The 17,676-nt window shown below is 34.1% G+C and overlaps 2 protein-coding genes and 1 pseudogene across 4 annotated transcripts in view; 2 read left to right on the top strand and 1 right to left on the bottom strand.

The window, feature by feature from the left end:
• LOC127841135 (coatomer subunit beta'-like) overlaps positions 1–17,676 on the top strand; it is a 238,277-nt gene that overhangs the window by 124,992 nt on the left and 95,609 nt on the right. The gene's annotated exons all lie outside the window — the stretch shown is intronic.
• Positions 1–17,676, top strand: part of LOC127841134 (uncharacterized protein CXorf38 homolog) — a 335,137-nt gene that overhangs the window by 37,304 nt on the left and 280,157 nt on the right. The gene's annotated exons all lie outside the window — the stretch shown is intronic.
• The window catches only part of LOC127841063 (uncharacterized protein DDB_G0271670-like), an 11,350-nt pseudogene continuing 4,373 nt past the window's right edge, over positions 10,700–17,676 (bottom strand).

Raw genomic sequence — 17,676 nt, forward strand, 5'->3', positions numbered from 1 at the left:
AATGTTCTTACTTGGCGTGACCCAATTATAATGTGTGTATGTTACTTGATTACTAACACGTGCTTACTAAATTTACAAGTTTATAACATGCATTGAAATATGTGGTAGCATGTGTCACCCATACGGATGCAGTGTAATAGTATAACATGAAATTAATCGCTTAATGCATGTACCAAAAATGTCGTCCCTGATAAGCCTGCGCATTTCTCACTTTCCGTCTAGACTAGACATTAGTAAAAAAGAGACTTTTTTAAACGAAACATTCCATTACAGCGAAAGTGTTTTGCCTGATAGGTATAAATGGACTACGTATGATTATCTTGTACAATACTTTTCGCACTTGCATTAATTTCTGTTTTTCCAAAAGCGCGGCTAATATTTATAATATATTAAATTGAGCGTAATGACATCTAATCAAGCTGCATAAATAAACGCAATCGGGTCAGCTTCATGGACAAAATCATAACTATGTGCCTTTGAAAACTTCCTAAGAATGCTCTCCGATTTGAGAGTGAGCCGGGCACTCGTTTGAAAGGCGGAAAATATGTCAATTAACCATTGAAACAATTAACAACACGTGTCACTGACCTTTACAGTGGATCCTTTCTGCAACGTTGTTGATATAGTGTGCGGTGCGCCATTTGTCGGCCGACAGACTTGAAAGGTCTGCGTGTTCCCAAAGCTCCCATTGGCTTCAGCTTTATCTTGCACTACTGTTGTATTCTCTACTCGTTTAAACAGCAGGTGTGTGAAATATGCATTATCTTCTGTCTTGAGGTTGAAACTCATCCTTAAACAATTAAACAAAACAAACATGATTCGTATTCTTGCTCGATTTGCATCTAATTAAGAAAAACACAAATCACTAAAATGTATAAACAACTTTTTAAATATGTATACTATATAAGACAAAAAACAACAACACAGTAATATTAACAGAAGTGCTTGCTTTTAATACTTCGTCAGTCATTTATGCAATGTAAACTCAGGGAATAATTGCTTGAAAAAACAAGACATCACATACAGAACACCATTTGATTTTAGCTGGTTGACCGCCTTGGTATGGTATTTAGTGCATTAGATTTAAGCTGGGTGACCGCCTCGTTACGCCATTAAGTGCATTAGATTTAAGCTGGGTGACCGCCTCGGTGCGCTATTAAGTGCCTACGTTATAAAATTGCTGTAATTGCTAGTCAAACAGTGCTTGTAAATAAACAACATTCTAATTGAATTGGTATTACAATTCAACACAAATACAAGACAGTGTCAATTTATTTTGAATTACGATTACATTCTCAATGGCATCGTAAACAATACAGGTAAACGGCGTATATTTATTAACAAGCTGAAATTGTAAGTTTATAAAAAGTCGTTTTTAAGCTTTTCAACACTTGAACTTGTTGGTAGCGATAAGGTTTTGCAGACTTTGTTTAATATTTATTTAACATTTATTTTAATATTTTTTGAGCCGACTATTTGCGCATGTTTAAGATGAAATAGGAAATATGCGATGCATTATGATGTTCCTGTTTTTAAGTAAGATAAGCCGCTGGCTAATAAGGATTTCACTCCCTCCCCTATCCCTCCTTTTGGGGAATTTAGTTGTTTTAAAAACAGTTACGAATTTTACCAATGCTTGGTGGGAAGGGGTGGGGGCATGGTTAATTTCAGCTCGAGTTCAAAGACATTGTCTCAAGAAGAAGTTTTTAAGAAGAAACTGCTCTCCCATGTAAATTACTGTTTGTGCACACTTAAATTCATACACTGCCTGAAGGCAGGTAATTCCGGACTGGTTTTGTGACGGGCAGACACAGATCGACAGACTTTGTGGAACAAACGATTTTTACGTAGACAAAACTATACAAGCTTCAAAGTGGGGAAAAATTATACGCACGAATTGTCAAAATACGGGACCAGATCGATAGTGATGATGACATCAGTCTCGAGGAGAAGCGGAAGTCTTCGTTGAAAGTAGCCAGCACCGTTATCTGCACGCATCTAGAATAGATGGAGATAATAAACACAAGATCACCATGGATATGAATTATGCGTATCAATTTTTATCCCATTTTCACCGCGACATTGACGGTATAACACGTTGTGGAATATACTTGCTTGTATTCAACACTGTGGAATATACCTGTCGCGTGCACGGACTACTTTTTAAATGACGTCATGCGATATGCGCTAAAATTAGGTCGATATTGTTTGGTTCATTGATCGAATTTTAAGGTAACCCATTAGAAGAAAATGTGCATATTTTGCAGAAAAAAATATATATGACATATTCGCCAAAAGAAATGTTGAAATAAAATATAAAATTACACGATTTTTGTTTTGTTATTTTTTATTTATATTTACTTTGCCACTGAATGATTTTTCATAAGAAACAAAGTCGACAAAACTTAAGCTTCAAAATTATACGACCTTCAACCTTTAAATCTAGTCATATGACATAATTTTTCGCCATCCGTATAATGAATCAGCTGATTGATGGCGTCATAAAATGACATACTTATTGCGTCATTTTCCCCATTTTTTTGACGATTTATTATACACGCGACTTATTTCACATGTTTTTTACATGTACTGTATGTCGACATATCTGAATTGTCAATTGATCACATTTTCCTTATTTCGTGTAATGTGCATTGTTTATAACCAAAGCATATACTTTTGACATTTAACTTAAATATTAAGAATGTACAACAAGCCATACACATATCGCACAGTTCATGAATAATCTGCTATGTTTGCTTTCCTATTTAATTCACGTTAGGCATAGAGCTGTGTAAAGTATAAGATGGTAAAAATAGCACCACACTGGAATTGGGAACGTCCCATTTTGTACACGGGTATTTTCTACTCATTTATCTGTTGTGTACTGGAATGTTTTCCATTCTTTGTGTATTTATATATTAAATTATTTTCTCGTACAATAAGGACATTTACCATAGATAAATAAAACATTGTGCAAGTTTAAACATAATTATGTTTGTATGCAGAAATCTGCAAATGCAACCGAGTTTACCAACGGCTATTATTAGATAAACTGCTCCGGTTCATTTGAACAGCAGTAATGTAGAGTACATGACGTAGCGTGTGACGAAGAAGAAAGTTTATCGCGTTCATAAACTCATTTGAATAAAGTGATAGAGTGGCATAAGGGTCTTTCTTTAACTATGCTTAAATAATTATTAAAGACCCAAGATGCAAAATCGTCAATTATTGAGTGAAATGGATTATTAGATGGATTTTAAAGGATAATTAAAGGTAAGATACTAGTTCTTAAATGTTTTGATTTTTGTTTGTACTTTTGTCGTTCCATGTTCTCGGGGAAATGATTTTAACATGGGCGCCATTGATGCATCGGATCACACACGGCATACCCATACCATTAAATAAAAAAACACGTTCTGCGCGTCCTTAAATTCGTCGTCCGAAGTCGGAAAATGTATTGCCCTGTATATTTTGTCAAATAAAGTGTCAGTCGCTGCAATTGTCTGTTTACTCGTCAAAATTGTCAAGGTCTTCGATAGCTAAAGAAACTTCAGCGTACAGTTTATTTAGTATTGACAGACCTGTACAAAGTCGCGCCAGTCAAAAATCATAAAAAGCGACATTTAAAGTTATGGTAGCCACAACTAGGTCGTCGATGGTTTACATGTATGTTGACATCGACAGCATTTTGTCAGGAGCAATCGCCGCCATATTGGATTTTGATCATTTTCTTTCGAAAATAAAATAAATTATAGTACAGTAAAATCTTCTTTTCGCGGTCGTAATGTGTTAAAATTCGCATACTGCGTAAAATTGAATGTAGGCATATTGTGATATTTTTACTTGTTTTACAGTTTGTGTGTGAATTTTTTAAAGACTATTTTGCGTACCAGAACAAATACATGTATATCACTACGCATGGTTACATTTGTTAAATTTTAAGTGCTTTTATGACTGAATTAAAATTATTGTTAAGGTTATTAGATCTATTTATGTTAAATGTCACGTTGAAAAAATCAAATGGGATAAATAGAATACTAGGATTAGCGTTGAATACAGAGAAGTTTATGTTGCTCGGCTCGAACACCGAAAGCGCTCGCCAAGGCTCGCGCTTCCGGCGTTCTAAGCCTCGCAACATAAACTTCTCTGTATTCAACGCTAACCTAGTATTCTCTATATCCAAATTAAAAATAAAAAGAAGTCATGCTGATATGTCTGTGGGCTTTCCAGTGCTTTTGTGTGTAATCTTCTATCTTCTGAATAGTAACGATTAAATTGTTCACATAAAACGCATGCCAATTAACATGTAAAGATGCATTACACATAGATACATGTACGTTTACATATTTTCACATCGAATTATTATAGACTTGTGTTGAATGCATAAACTGTTGTGTAAACCCGTTAACATAGTATATTAAGTTGTTGACCGCGGAAGCAGTGTTCAGTTACTTTATAAATCAAAACAAAAGTATAGAATTGTATTATTCTATTACCATGTCCCAAGACATAGCAGTCATTTTCAAATAAAGGTATCCGTAAATGGGGTTTAGATCCCTTTTAAAGATCTCAACGCGACGGTAAAATAACTCATAATAATTTATTTTCAGAGGATTATAATAGGATTATAATATAAATAATACAAAAGCATATTACCCCTCCTATCTCATTGAAGTCTTCCGCATTCTGTCTCTTTATTGCATACCCAAAACCACTTTCGTAGACAGGGCTATCGAACCAGTTGGAATTCAAAGAACTACACAGCGTCGTATCACTGACAGGAAATCAAACAGCTGGTTTATCGAAGACTTGGTACAGTCTGCCGCACTTTATCAAATACAAAAGCGTATTCATGTCGGAAACTTGCGCGTTTTCAATACCATATAATGTCGAAATCACGCATAGCGCTGTCTCAAACAGAGCGGCGATGGCGATCATTTGGATAGCGAACATTTTACTCGACGTTTAAATGTTAATATATAACATATGGTATGCCTTTCACAAGCGGATCTTCTGTCAAATGTTACTGCAGTTAAATATTTAAAAATATATCAGCATTATTCCAGTATTTCTTATATTTAAAATAACACAAATGAGAGCCACGAAATAACAATATTGTTTAAAATACCTCTGTCTGTAATACAAGTATGACAGGAATACAGATTGAACTTTGAACAGTTGCTAATCATGGATCCAAAACGACAGCGGTTTAAAACTTGAAAATGGCCACGTTAATTATATTAAAACCCTATGAAGATTAATTGGATAACACTGGGTTTTCAATCGATGTAGTCGCGAGTTCTTCGTGAGCAAACACCCAAGTAGGCGTCTTTTAAAAAAGAATGTTATTTTTATAAAACATATACAGACACTCAATGAAACGCAAACACTTCCCACGGCGCCATGCGGTGAAACTTATTAACTAAATTATGTAAAATCGATCTGCGCAGTGTTGATTCGGAACAGATATTTGATTTCTCATTCGTTTAGTTTATTTTTCTATTTAGTTTTTATGTATTAAGTATTCAGTATATCAGTTTTGACCACAGTTGCGGGAGTTAAACAAACGTATAAAAGACCACATATACTCTTCTATAACGCAACAATTACCTGTTTAAAATAAATTTTCGATTTTTATATTATCTGGGATCGTGAACAATTGTAGGATGTACAAATACATCATATTTTAACATCACGCTATTCGTATTAAAATTGGAATCGATATATTATTATCAAAAGAGCAATAACACTCTTAAACAAAATATTAAGGAGTGAAACTTCAGCAGCTGGAGCAGTATTGCATTATTCTTATAAACAATTGCATGGTCCTTTATTTAAGGCAAGTGACCAAAGCCACTAAATGGAACAATCTAAAAATATATTGTCATTCAGTGAAAATCATTAAACCGTTAATTTCAATCGAAATGTCACTAAATAAGCATCAGTCAGGTTACTCCGTATTCTGTATCAACAAGTTTTTTTTATGGCAGATTGACACATGACACGCATCAAAACCCAAAATATCAGTTGAATTCCGATGGAATGTTTAGTTTACAAATACGGTTGAAGTTTTCCTAGGATAAACATAATTGGTCGTGTCTTTATACCAATGATCAACTCGTCTGGCAAGACAAACTCGTCACTAAATTTTTTATGACATTATGATGTTGACATTTAGGTGGCAAGACAAACGTTCTTTACGTGCCATTTGATAAGTGTGTAATACATGTTTTGTAAGTGCGGTGCGAGCTTGTGCTGAACTACACGGCTGCTTTTGCGATCCGCAATCATATTATTCCACACATACACGTACACTATTAACCCATTTATGCCTAGTTGACTCTCCCATCCTTCTAAATGATGTCTAGTATATTTGTAATTTCTATATTTAGAATATTTCTTACAGAAATTCCTTTAAGCAAACAGCTCAGACCCTGATGAGACGCCGCATCATGCGGCGTTTCATCTGGGTCTACGCTGTTTGCCAAGGCCTTTTTTCTACACGCTAGGCATAACTGGGTTAAACTACTATGTTGTTAACGTTCATATTGTGCTGAGAAAAGAAACACAATATGGAAAATATAATTAAAATTGTTCACGTACTATTACGTGCACTTTGAGTTAACCGGCAGCCGCACGTGGTCATGCAGTGTGTGCGCGTAATATTGAATGATTGTAAAGCAACTAAATATGCATTGAGTCGCGTTGTAAGAAAACTGGACATAATGCATGTGAGTAAAGTGTCTCCCAGATTAGCCTGTGCAGTCCGCACAGGCTAATTAGGGACGACACTTTCTTACTAAATTGGGTTTTTGCTAAGAAGATACTTCATTTAAACGAAAAATGTTATAAAAGCGGAAAGTGTCGTCCCTGATTAGCCTGTGCGGACTGCGTGTGTGGCTTTCCGATTGAAAATATGCATCGAATTCTGACCAAAAAAAGTGTTTGTCACTAATTGACAATATAATACGAAAATTCAACATACATAATAGTCAAAGTTTCCTATTTAAGTATTATTCTTAACAAGAAAGTTTCCAAACTTGTTCGAAATATTCATAATGATATTATTAGCCCATACTTTCATTTAACTTTGATATTTACATGCTTTTAAATAGTATGCAAATAAAAGGATCGCCCTTACTAATGATTATTTAAAGCGCCTTTCAAACAATTCATTTGTTAAGCCTAATTTATGTTTTGATACCATATTAATTATCAATTAATTTTATTTGAATAAACAACCGCAAACCTTTGTTGTAATATTTGATATTCCAGAAGTTCATATTCAATTTACATCTATTGTTGACGAGCTGTTTACTTATGCATGTGTTGGGCGCGTGGCAAGGTCGCTACCCCCACGTTCATTTGATGTATCAATAAAACGGGGTAAATGTTTCAAAAGTAATGCATTATTATTGAAAAATAGAAATAAATAGTGTATTTATAACTTTTACACCATCATATTTGTGTATAATATCAATATTCCAAATAACGCTCTATATATTTTAACCAATGAGCATACATGTGTTTGGTTGGTCCACATTTTTTTATTTTTTTAAATGATCTGAAAACAATGTATTAAATAAAAACTTGACTCTTAAATGAACTATAATAAACGCCAGCTTCAATCGTGACACAATCTTTCATTGAATCAATTGTTTGTGTGAAATTCCAAATAACGCTATACTTATATTTTAACCTGTGTGCATACAAGTGTTGGTTGGTCCACGTCGTTGATGTAATTAATGATCTGAAAGCAATGTCTAAAATACATACTAGACTCTTAAATGAGCTATAATAAAGGCCAACTTCAATCGTGACACAAATTTTTATTGAATCATATACAGAATTGCTTCTTTATTTGAAATATCTGTGTTGTAATTAAAGTGTGTACTAACAAAATTAAGATAATATATCGTTCTTCCACTGCGTCTGGGTTTTTCTTGACTAAGTTCGAATTAAGATTTTTTTTCCATAAATTTAAGTCTCGATCTGACCCAAGTCCCGTTGCTGTAAATTTTTCTAATATCATTATTCAATTATATGACTCTAACTTTATCCTTTGGTGTGCCAGACTCTTTTGAAAGTAATTTTTTAACCTGGTTTCGAAAAGATGCAACGTAATTTGGCGTTCACGGGATTTTGTATGTGAGTATTATATTTACAATTTTATTTTCATATTTCATAAATCCTGTCCATAAATTGTGTTTAATATACCTGAATATATGTAATTGCACGCATTCTGTGGTAAGGTTCTGTACTTGAGTACAGTATTCCGGTACACTTAAAATTGAAGTAATTTCAAAAAGGCCATTGGTCACGTTTTTGTGGGGTTTTAAGTTGGATTGATATTGCCATATGATCAGACGATTGAATTTTTGCTGGTCTAATATCACTTTTATGTACAAGAGGAAGAGTATTTCTGTCTAGAAGTCTGAAATCTATACGACTCTTCTTATTGTGACCTTTTATTCTCCATGTAAACTAGGTTTTCGTAGGATTTTAATATCGCTCAATATCCGTATGATTATTTGTGCTTGTAAAATTTGTTATTTTGCAATTTATTGCTTTTACACTTATTGAAGATGAAACTTTATCATTTTGAAATTAATTTCTTTAAAATCTACAACGATTAAGTAAATTCCTGTGAACATTCATTTAATTCATTTAATATGCTTGAAATTAATTTAACAATACTTTTCGTAACTTTGTGTCCTTTAGTGCATACGTATTAAGTAGTGATATAGTATTGTTTTGTGTTTCAATATTCATTAAAAGATATCTTCCAATTAAATGCTGTTGGGACTTTTGTTAATGATGATCTACCCAATTTTGCTATTATCTCTGTGTGAGTGGTAAAGATTCCGCTCCAAAAGGTCCTTCATAAAAGTACTTTTATATCTTCAGTAAAGTTTGTCTCATTTAAAACGGCGATTTGTGCTCGTTGACGTAAAATATATTGTTTTGCTCTTGGGTGTTTTAATTTATATCTTAGCTTTCGTACATTTGATGTAAATAATGTGTAAATATTTAGTTAAATGTGTCATTTAACTTTTTTCCGTAAAGTTACAACATGTTGTTACATCTTTTACATTGATGGAAATAATGTGTACATTTTCAGTTAAGGGACTCAACGAATACAACTATTATACAATTACACCACGTTGTTGCACTACACCATGTTATGCAACGGCATTACTGAAAGACTGTATTCTTAAATAAAACATGTAAAAGTCATCATATACACATGTAGTAAGAAAGGAAGAATTTACCCCATATTACACACATTACGTGAATAGCTGAAGTGTGTATTGCTTTAGTTTTTATTGGTGATATAATATAAATAATATTTATAAATACATCAAGTATCACCCCGCACAGTATACAGTCAAACACACATATAAATTCGTGCAAAGAATTATGTACAGAACATTAATTTAAAAAACACAAGTTGATGAAATTGTTTGATAACTATATTTCAATCGGTTAAATCAGTGTTTTAGCTTCTCACTTCCAGTGAACGTATTATATTTAGTACACTGTAACCTAAATTCCGAAAAGGAAATTGACGAACGTCATGCACACACACACCGCCCACTCGGACGTGCGGCGGACATAAAACATATCACAATAGCTCACCACGAGCACGTTGTACTATGGTGAGGTAAAAACTGAAGTTTGTATAATTGCTTTTAGATTTTATTGTTTATATAATCACTATAAACATATTAATTTTTATCAAGTATATCATACAAAAAACATTCAAATTCATACAAACTTACATTCACAGAATTACAGAAGATTAAAGGCAAAAGCAACAGATTGTTCGTGAAATATCTTGCAGTCGGTGTAATCAGTGTCCCAGCTCCTCTTTAATATTCAAACTTAAACAAAAGCTGGGCATAACTACGCACTTTTAGCCTTTATCAATGTTCAAAATCCAAGAACGGATTCATTCCGAACGCGACACAACATTATGTTGAATTTTCTTTTTAAAAAGTTAACTTTTCACGCACGATGGGTGCATGTCTTGTGAAAGGCAAGATGTCGCATGCTGGGAAATCGCCGCGTACACTGATCACATGACACTGACGTCACTTTCGCATGCACACGCATATGTTCCTGGAGCTTTACGTTGCTCGGCATATCCAGCCCACAAACATGGGATTCATGGCAGTGGTGAGCATGCATGTGTCTGAAGAGAAACTGTCGGGTCACGATTCTTTCGCAAAGCCCGCACTTCAGTCTCTTGGCATGTGACGTCATCTGAAGAACGCTGACGTAGCCATATCGAATGTGCAAGTCATGCTTCAGTGCGCATCGGTCACCGTATGCCACATGTTCGCGTTGGTGCAACATAGCAGCGGCTTCGTTCCCACATAGTTCATGACACGAGTGACACCAATAGAGGGCGTCCACGTCCTGTCGGGATGTCGTCTGCTACCAATGAGCTGATCGGTACCTCTGGAACATGTTCCAGTCGTTAACGTCCAAAGAGACCGTCCGACAGGCAATGCTATTGTTCAAAGACGGAACCTTGAATAGTGCAGAAGACGATTGCTGATCACCAAGAATGGCATCAACCGAGAACGATAGTTTACCGCAGGATTTCTCGCATGACTCGTATTGAAGTGGCAGTATCGACGGTGGAGGTGACAGATGACAGAAGTCGCCCCGAATGTACGAACATCCGATGGGACTAGCGGATACGCTGTCGTTGCAAGGTGACGAGCACGTACTCATCTCGTCTGCGTCTAAATCCATCAAGGATTCTGGAGTCCAGTCGCGCGCTACGAGCTGTCTGTGATGAAACCATTGCCATAGCAATGGTGGGGGTATACTTCCGGCTTGGAGCTCTTACCATGGGCAACAAACATAATGTCTGACATCAGTGTATCCATGGAAGCCTGTTAACAAACAAACTCGCATTTAAACAACTAATCGCTACATACCGTCAATTTTGATTTGAAATGCATTTAAAAAAGGATTTTAATTTAAGTTAATATTTATATAGATATTACTAAACAATTCACGTTCCTTAATGTAAAATATACTTTGTAGTATTTGCACTTTGCGCTTTGAATATATGAGACAGTTTAATGAAAACTGAAATCAGTTTGAAAATAATTTCATTAGGAGTGTACGACACCATTTTGTTTGTTTTCGATATCGTCCCCCAAATTGTTGAAACAATCAAACCAATATACATGTACTATTTAAACTAAAACGTCTCCAACAACTCCAACCATTACTACATCAAATATTACAACAACTCAAACTTCCCCAACTAAAACTCAAGATACTTCTACATAAACTCTACATTTCTAGTAACATTTCACTCGATCCAACTGACCACGATATAAATCCCGGCATATGTCTTCAAGTTAACTACCCACAAATAAAATTACAACATAATATCCCCATATACAATAAAGTAATTGAGTGAAAACCTTTTTTTCTATTTTAGAAACAGAGAACTTGACCTAACAGGGCCAAAATTCAATCCAAACAAACGTTTTCATGTAAGCTATCTACAAACAAATGAGTCGTGTTATGAGAAAATTTTGCATAATGCCTGTACATAAAGTGTCTGCCCAGATTAGCCTGTGCAGTCCGCACAGGCTTATCAGGGACGACACGTTTCGCTTTTATGACTTTTTTCGTTTAAATGAAGTCTCTTCTTAGCAAAAATCCAATTTAGGCGGAAAGTGTCGTCCATTATTAGCCTGTGTGGACTGCACAGGCTAATCTGGCACGACACTTTACAAACATGCATTATGCCCAGTTTTCTCAGAACACGACTCAAATTTACAGCACAATACCTCCATCAAACAGATGTAATATAGTGGAACCTGTTTTCTATTTTTAGACACGGTTACCTTGACCCCACTGACTACAAATGCAATCCTCACAAACATCATACACGCTAAATAGAAACAAAAATAAAGGAAAATGCCTCCATCTAAACTTAAGTTATTGAGAGGAAACTCTTTCAGAAACAGTGAGCTTGACCCACATGACCGAAAACGCTAGGTCTACATGTGAGCTAGCAATAGCCTTTACACGTAAACGTTTACCTGAATTTTCTTATTAAAAATGAGGACAATTTAATTACCGAGGCACAATTAATGGCCTTGGTATATAACCCCGCCTGCTGATCCATAAAACATGTGTGAAGTTTCAATCGACTATGAATAGTTGCTACAGAGACATGAACACGAACCTTAACTTACATTTGATCTCGCATGCAAACTTTAACTGGACAGAAAAGGCACATACTGGAGCAGCTCACATCTAAAGGTCTTGGTCCGTGAGACTTCATAGACTCAGTGAAAAGTGTTATTCACAAATTTTTTGTTGTAGTTATAGTTTCGAGGAAACAGTTATACTGAACATTAACCGTGCTCTTAAATATCTACATTTTTATAAACATATGTATCTGTTTACGATTTAAAAAATGTAAAACTTATTAAGCTGTAACGCAAAACGATTAAATAATTTGGAGAGCTATGTTCTTAATAAGTGTTTTCTTTATATTTTGTGACGCTACGAGGATTGCTTAGTATAAAGTGCACCGTTTCCGTATGAGTATGGATGGCCACTGGTGTAAGTGCTAGACTTGTTAAGCCCAAGGGTCAATTGTTCCCGCCCAGTTTAGGATCACTTTGTTTTCTTTATTTAACTTTTATTCTTGTTTTTAATTGAGCTATTCCAATGTTTATAATTATCATTTTAAAGCATTCAACTTTACTTCATGCCAAAATCTGTGAAAAAAGGCCCTTTTCTTTGGAAAACGAGATAGTTTTCATGTCTGAAATCTTGAGTTGATTATGTTCGTCATTGGTCAATAAAAACACTTTATTTTCATAAAGCATATTTAGTCCAGTAAAAAGTTTACCGTTCTTGCATATAACAACAATGTTCAGCCACGAAAAAGGAACTGGATTATAAATAAAAACAAACATGTTGAAATGTACTAGATTGCACGTTTGTATCACATAAATGTAAAATAATGTTATGTACTTTAGATTTTGTTGATTTAAAGCTAGTATTCGAAGTAGGAAATGCCGGTTCGGTTTAAATACGAAATCGTATGAAAGCGCAATGAAGAAGCATGAACATGTAACGTAATACATAAAGTACATGCATTCGAGTTATTTTGTTTTGATTTACTGAAGAATTGTATGCATTGCTTTTCTTTAAAACCCTATATCAAATATGCTAAGCTTGCATAAGAAATGGTGAACTGTTCCATATTCGAATACGAAATAAGGAACTAGTGAAATGGAACGAACTTACTCCCCATTGTCCATTCATGCATGTATTTGTATAGGGTATTGATACTGTTAATTGCGAATTCTACTGTCATTTCAATTCAAATTGCAAAAGTAAGTTATTGTCAACTTATAATAAACTTAAGCACAATATTCAACTTTAAAAGAACGATTTACTGTGTTGATGTTATTTTACTTATTGCATAAAATAATTCTCGGTGTTAATCACGTTTGAGGGAATGTTGGGATAGTCTGTATGAATTAAGCCGTCCGGTCTAAGAGTTCTACCTCTTTTTCTCTAAGTAGGTCGATGAGTTACGATTGTATTACGCGTGAAAGATTATATTCCACTCAATAAGTATGTATCCATGTGTGCCCCATGGTCAATAGTAGTGTTTGCTTCTAACGAGCTACTTTTCTTTCGAGGTTGAATTGATACATAACACGTGCATCCATGTCTTTTGTGGTAATCGAATGTATTCTATGTTTGCCAGCAAGATTTTTGGTGCATTTTATCAAGGACTACTTTGAACGATAAACGTTTTGGTGCGTTAATTGAAGGTGTGTTTTTGTCGAAATCTCACTGCAGTTTGCCAATTGAAAATGTCTTAAAAATTGCGTGACATAGCTACGTGGTTTATTGTCAAATTTTCATAATAATACATATTCATCTTTAACTTGATAGTACGCTTGCGAAATATGAAATATTGAAAAGTCTCAAAATGCCATGAATGCTAGCCTTTTCATAATGGGAACCAATGGACATCTGAATTAGTGTAAAATAACCGTATCAGAAGTTAATCCACCGATAAACTTGTTGAATCAAATCGAAACTTGTTTTAACGGGGCAACATTCAGAAATGTGTGGATGTGAGATTGAATGAAGACAAAGCCACTTTTGACAAACAAGGTATGTATTATGCACATTATTATAACTATACCAATATTTGTTGTGTACTTCAACTGATAAAGAACTTTAATTTCTGCTAAGTACCATTTATCATCAATATTTTGGCGTAAGACTAGTGTAAAGAGTAAATATGTTAAATGAAATCGCCTTGGCACTTCAATGTATTGATTTTTTTTCATTGTAATCTATGTGATCACCGCTCTGAATGACTACTAAACAGTAAGTAATTTTACTTGATAAAGCGCATGAATATTTTTCCTTGGCTTTTAACTTGCTTAAGATAGCATTTTGTCAATACTACAAATATTCATTATATATAGGATCGGACACCAGTTGTAATATCATACGATATTTTATTGAACGAGTTCATGCTCGCTTTCTAACGAATTTCCTTGACGAGTTTAATAAAATATGGTATGTTATGACAACGAGTGTCAGATCTTTTTTATCACAGGCTTTTAAATGAGCAAATTAAATAAATATTTACGAAAACATAATGATAAATCCCGAATGTTGTTTACATTTCGTGACGTCATTTGACGTTGCAACGTCATTTCATCAAAATAACAAAAAGCGATTGGTCAATCGAACGAAAATAAGCCAATGAAAACGCTTAAACAGTACATAAAACATGTGCAAAATATATGGGATATTTGTTAATGTCAGTGTAAGATCGCTTGTTATTTCACGAGTGATCTTAGAAAATATATTTTCACGATTGACGCAGCCACGACTGAATATATTATTTTTCTATGATAATGAGTGAAATAACAAACGATCTTACACTGAAATAAACACTTTTTCTGTTTCTTTTATGCCCCTTTTTCAAGAAAATAATCAACAGCTGTTTTCCTATTGCTGCAAAGTTACCATTTCTCCCGTGGCGTGCCTCAATACATTTCAATACACAAAATGACGTCTTTAGTGTGACGAAATCACGTCATTATACTGGCGATATTCTCCTGTTTAAGTCTTTTACATGTAAATAAACGGTAAAAAAGCATAAAATACATATTACATTTTTTGGATTTCATGGAATGTCGATTTTAATTCACTCGTGATCATAGAAAATATATATATAATTATTTATGATAATCTTAAAATAGAAAAAGGAGTTCCGAAAATGTGTTGTTTTCACCGGTTAAAATAACATTTTGTATATTTTCACTGCTGTTATTCGTTATGGTTATATAACATGCGAAACAGGGCATGGCATGTGATAAAAAAGGCATTTGAAACTGGTCATACCATTGTTTGATAATGGCTGTTAGGAATGCAGTACTTTCAACGTAAATATTGTAAATCGGTAACATATTTTATTGAACAAATTAAAAAGTTCGTACATGTCGTACATTGGCAAGTTTATTTTAGGATAATTGCTACCTGTAATATGATCTGCTATTTAGCTGACATAAACGCAATTCAGCTCTATATGACAGCTATTATGTTTAGATATTGATTTTTATATAAATATTCGTACCAACAAAAGGTTCTCTACGGTTGATAGATTGAATGTAATGAATAGATCTTATTCGGAACGTGATAAATCTGAAGGTACGAATAGCTATTGACAGTCATGAAAATATATTTGAATCAATTAAAGTTTGAATACCAATACATATCCCAAATAATTGAGGTAGGATTTATTTGTAGCATGTGCAAATTGGCGTAAAGCCAAAAATAACTACTCTGCTTAACATTTAAGAAACTGCTACGGAATAAATAATTTAAATCTCCATGGCGTCAAAGTTTTATAGTAATTTAAGTAAAACCAAATAAGATATGGAACTTAAGGCATATGTTACATTAACCATTGATCATTACAAGTGCCATTCATTTACAAACCATATGTCTTTCTAAATATGTTTAACTTTCAATCTAATAAGATACTCCGCGTGTTTTCTATAGATAATAAAGGAAATCAATTGTTAGTTATTCGAAGGAATATGGGCGGATCCTATTGTTTTGAAAATAGTTTATAAGAATTCCGGGAACTTGCACCGTGAGCTGCACGTGCTTTAACCCTCCCTATCAATACGTTACAAAGTTAGTCTACAAATACGTTACAACGTTGTGATAAAATCTGTTTGAATATGTACTCTAAACGTTAACATTTTGAGTCTTTTTTAAGCTATGTTTGCTAGCATATTACATTTACTTACTTGTCGATAAATATGACGTCATAGCGGATTTTTGATATAATTCAACTACTCTGACATTATTCGATTCATTCTTAAAAGAAATAAAATTTACGCCATAATAATGCGACGCATAATCAAAACAAATACAAATTGATACAGAAAAACAGTTTAACGTTACCGGTTCATACGCGAAACGGCAACGGATCATAACAGAACTTGATAACAGACGATTGCAAAAAAACGTCAGAAATTTCGTTTACAGAGGTTCGGACATTAATTTCACCAGCAGCGGATAATTGATAAAACACTAAATTACTCTCTCCTTATAAAGCACGAAAACACGGATCAGGATAATTCAGGTGATACATATAAAGATTCAAACGGGTCTTTCTCAGCACGATCTATAACAAAATGTGCATATCGTGTGTGCAGACATTTACAGCCGTGCTCTAAAATGGTGCTTTTATCTAAATAAAAAGTTAAAGCGTATTTTATCACATGTATATTGATCATGTTTTATTGAATTTTCTCTAAAAAGAACTAATGCCAACAAAAAGAAAAATAGTGGAACTTGAACGATTTTTGTCGAGCCTGCTTGCAGAGAGCTTGATTACAAAACACAATGGTTGAAAGTGCGTGCGACCGCGCGTTTGAGTTTCAATACAAACTAATCAATGACTTCAAAAGAGTTATGTTGCCTTTTCAACAAGAACCAAGCTGAAAATTATAATTCAGAACCGTTTTTACATGAACACAATAAAACAGAGTCAATGTTTGCTTATATTACCGAATGCCGTTTCCTGTATAAGCCTGTTAGGAACTACTTTTTCAAGTTCTACCCATATTTTTTAAGCGCCGTTAAATAATAATAGGTATTGGTGGAGTCTCGAGAAAGCATAGATCACGTGATATTAATGTCACGCACCACTTTTTTTAACATTAATATAAATGTTATAAATCTTCATAAAGTAGTCGGGTACAAAATATTGCTGAAGTTTTAAACCTGCAAAAATAAGACCCATGTGAGGAGTAGTGGAAACCAAGTCAATAGTATGACATCTCTGTAGGTAAACGGGTTACAGTTATGCTTGAAACCTGTCAACATTAGTAACGTTTCATTCCTACCTGTTGTTGGTTTCTACGAGACATTCAACCGGTATAAATCCCTATTGATTGTATTGACGGTTCTTACTTGGGAACCTAAGCTTTATGTTTTATGTAGTCATGTATTTATTGACCTGTATTGTATTTAATAAAAGACAAGGGAGATTTAATATGAATTTCACTCCTATAATTTTTATGGAGTTTCATTATTCCCTTATAATGACATATAACAGATGTTTGCTTGCCC

This window comes from Dreissena polymorpha, chromosome 8, assembly GCF_020536995.1.
Source record: "Dreissena polymorpha isolate Duluth1 chromosome 8, UMN_Dpol_1.0, whole genome shotgun sequence".
NCBI classification, from domain to species: Eukaryota; Metazoa; Mollusca; class Bivalvia; order Myida; family Dreissenidae; genus Dreissena; species Dreissena polymorpha.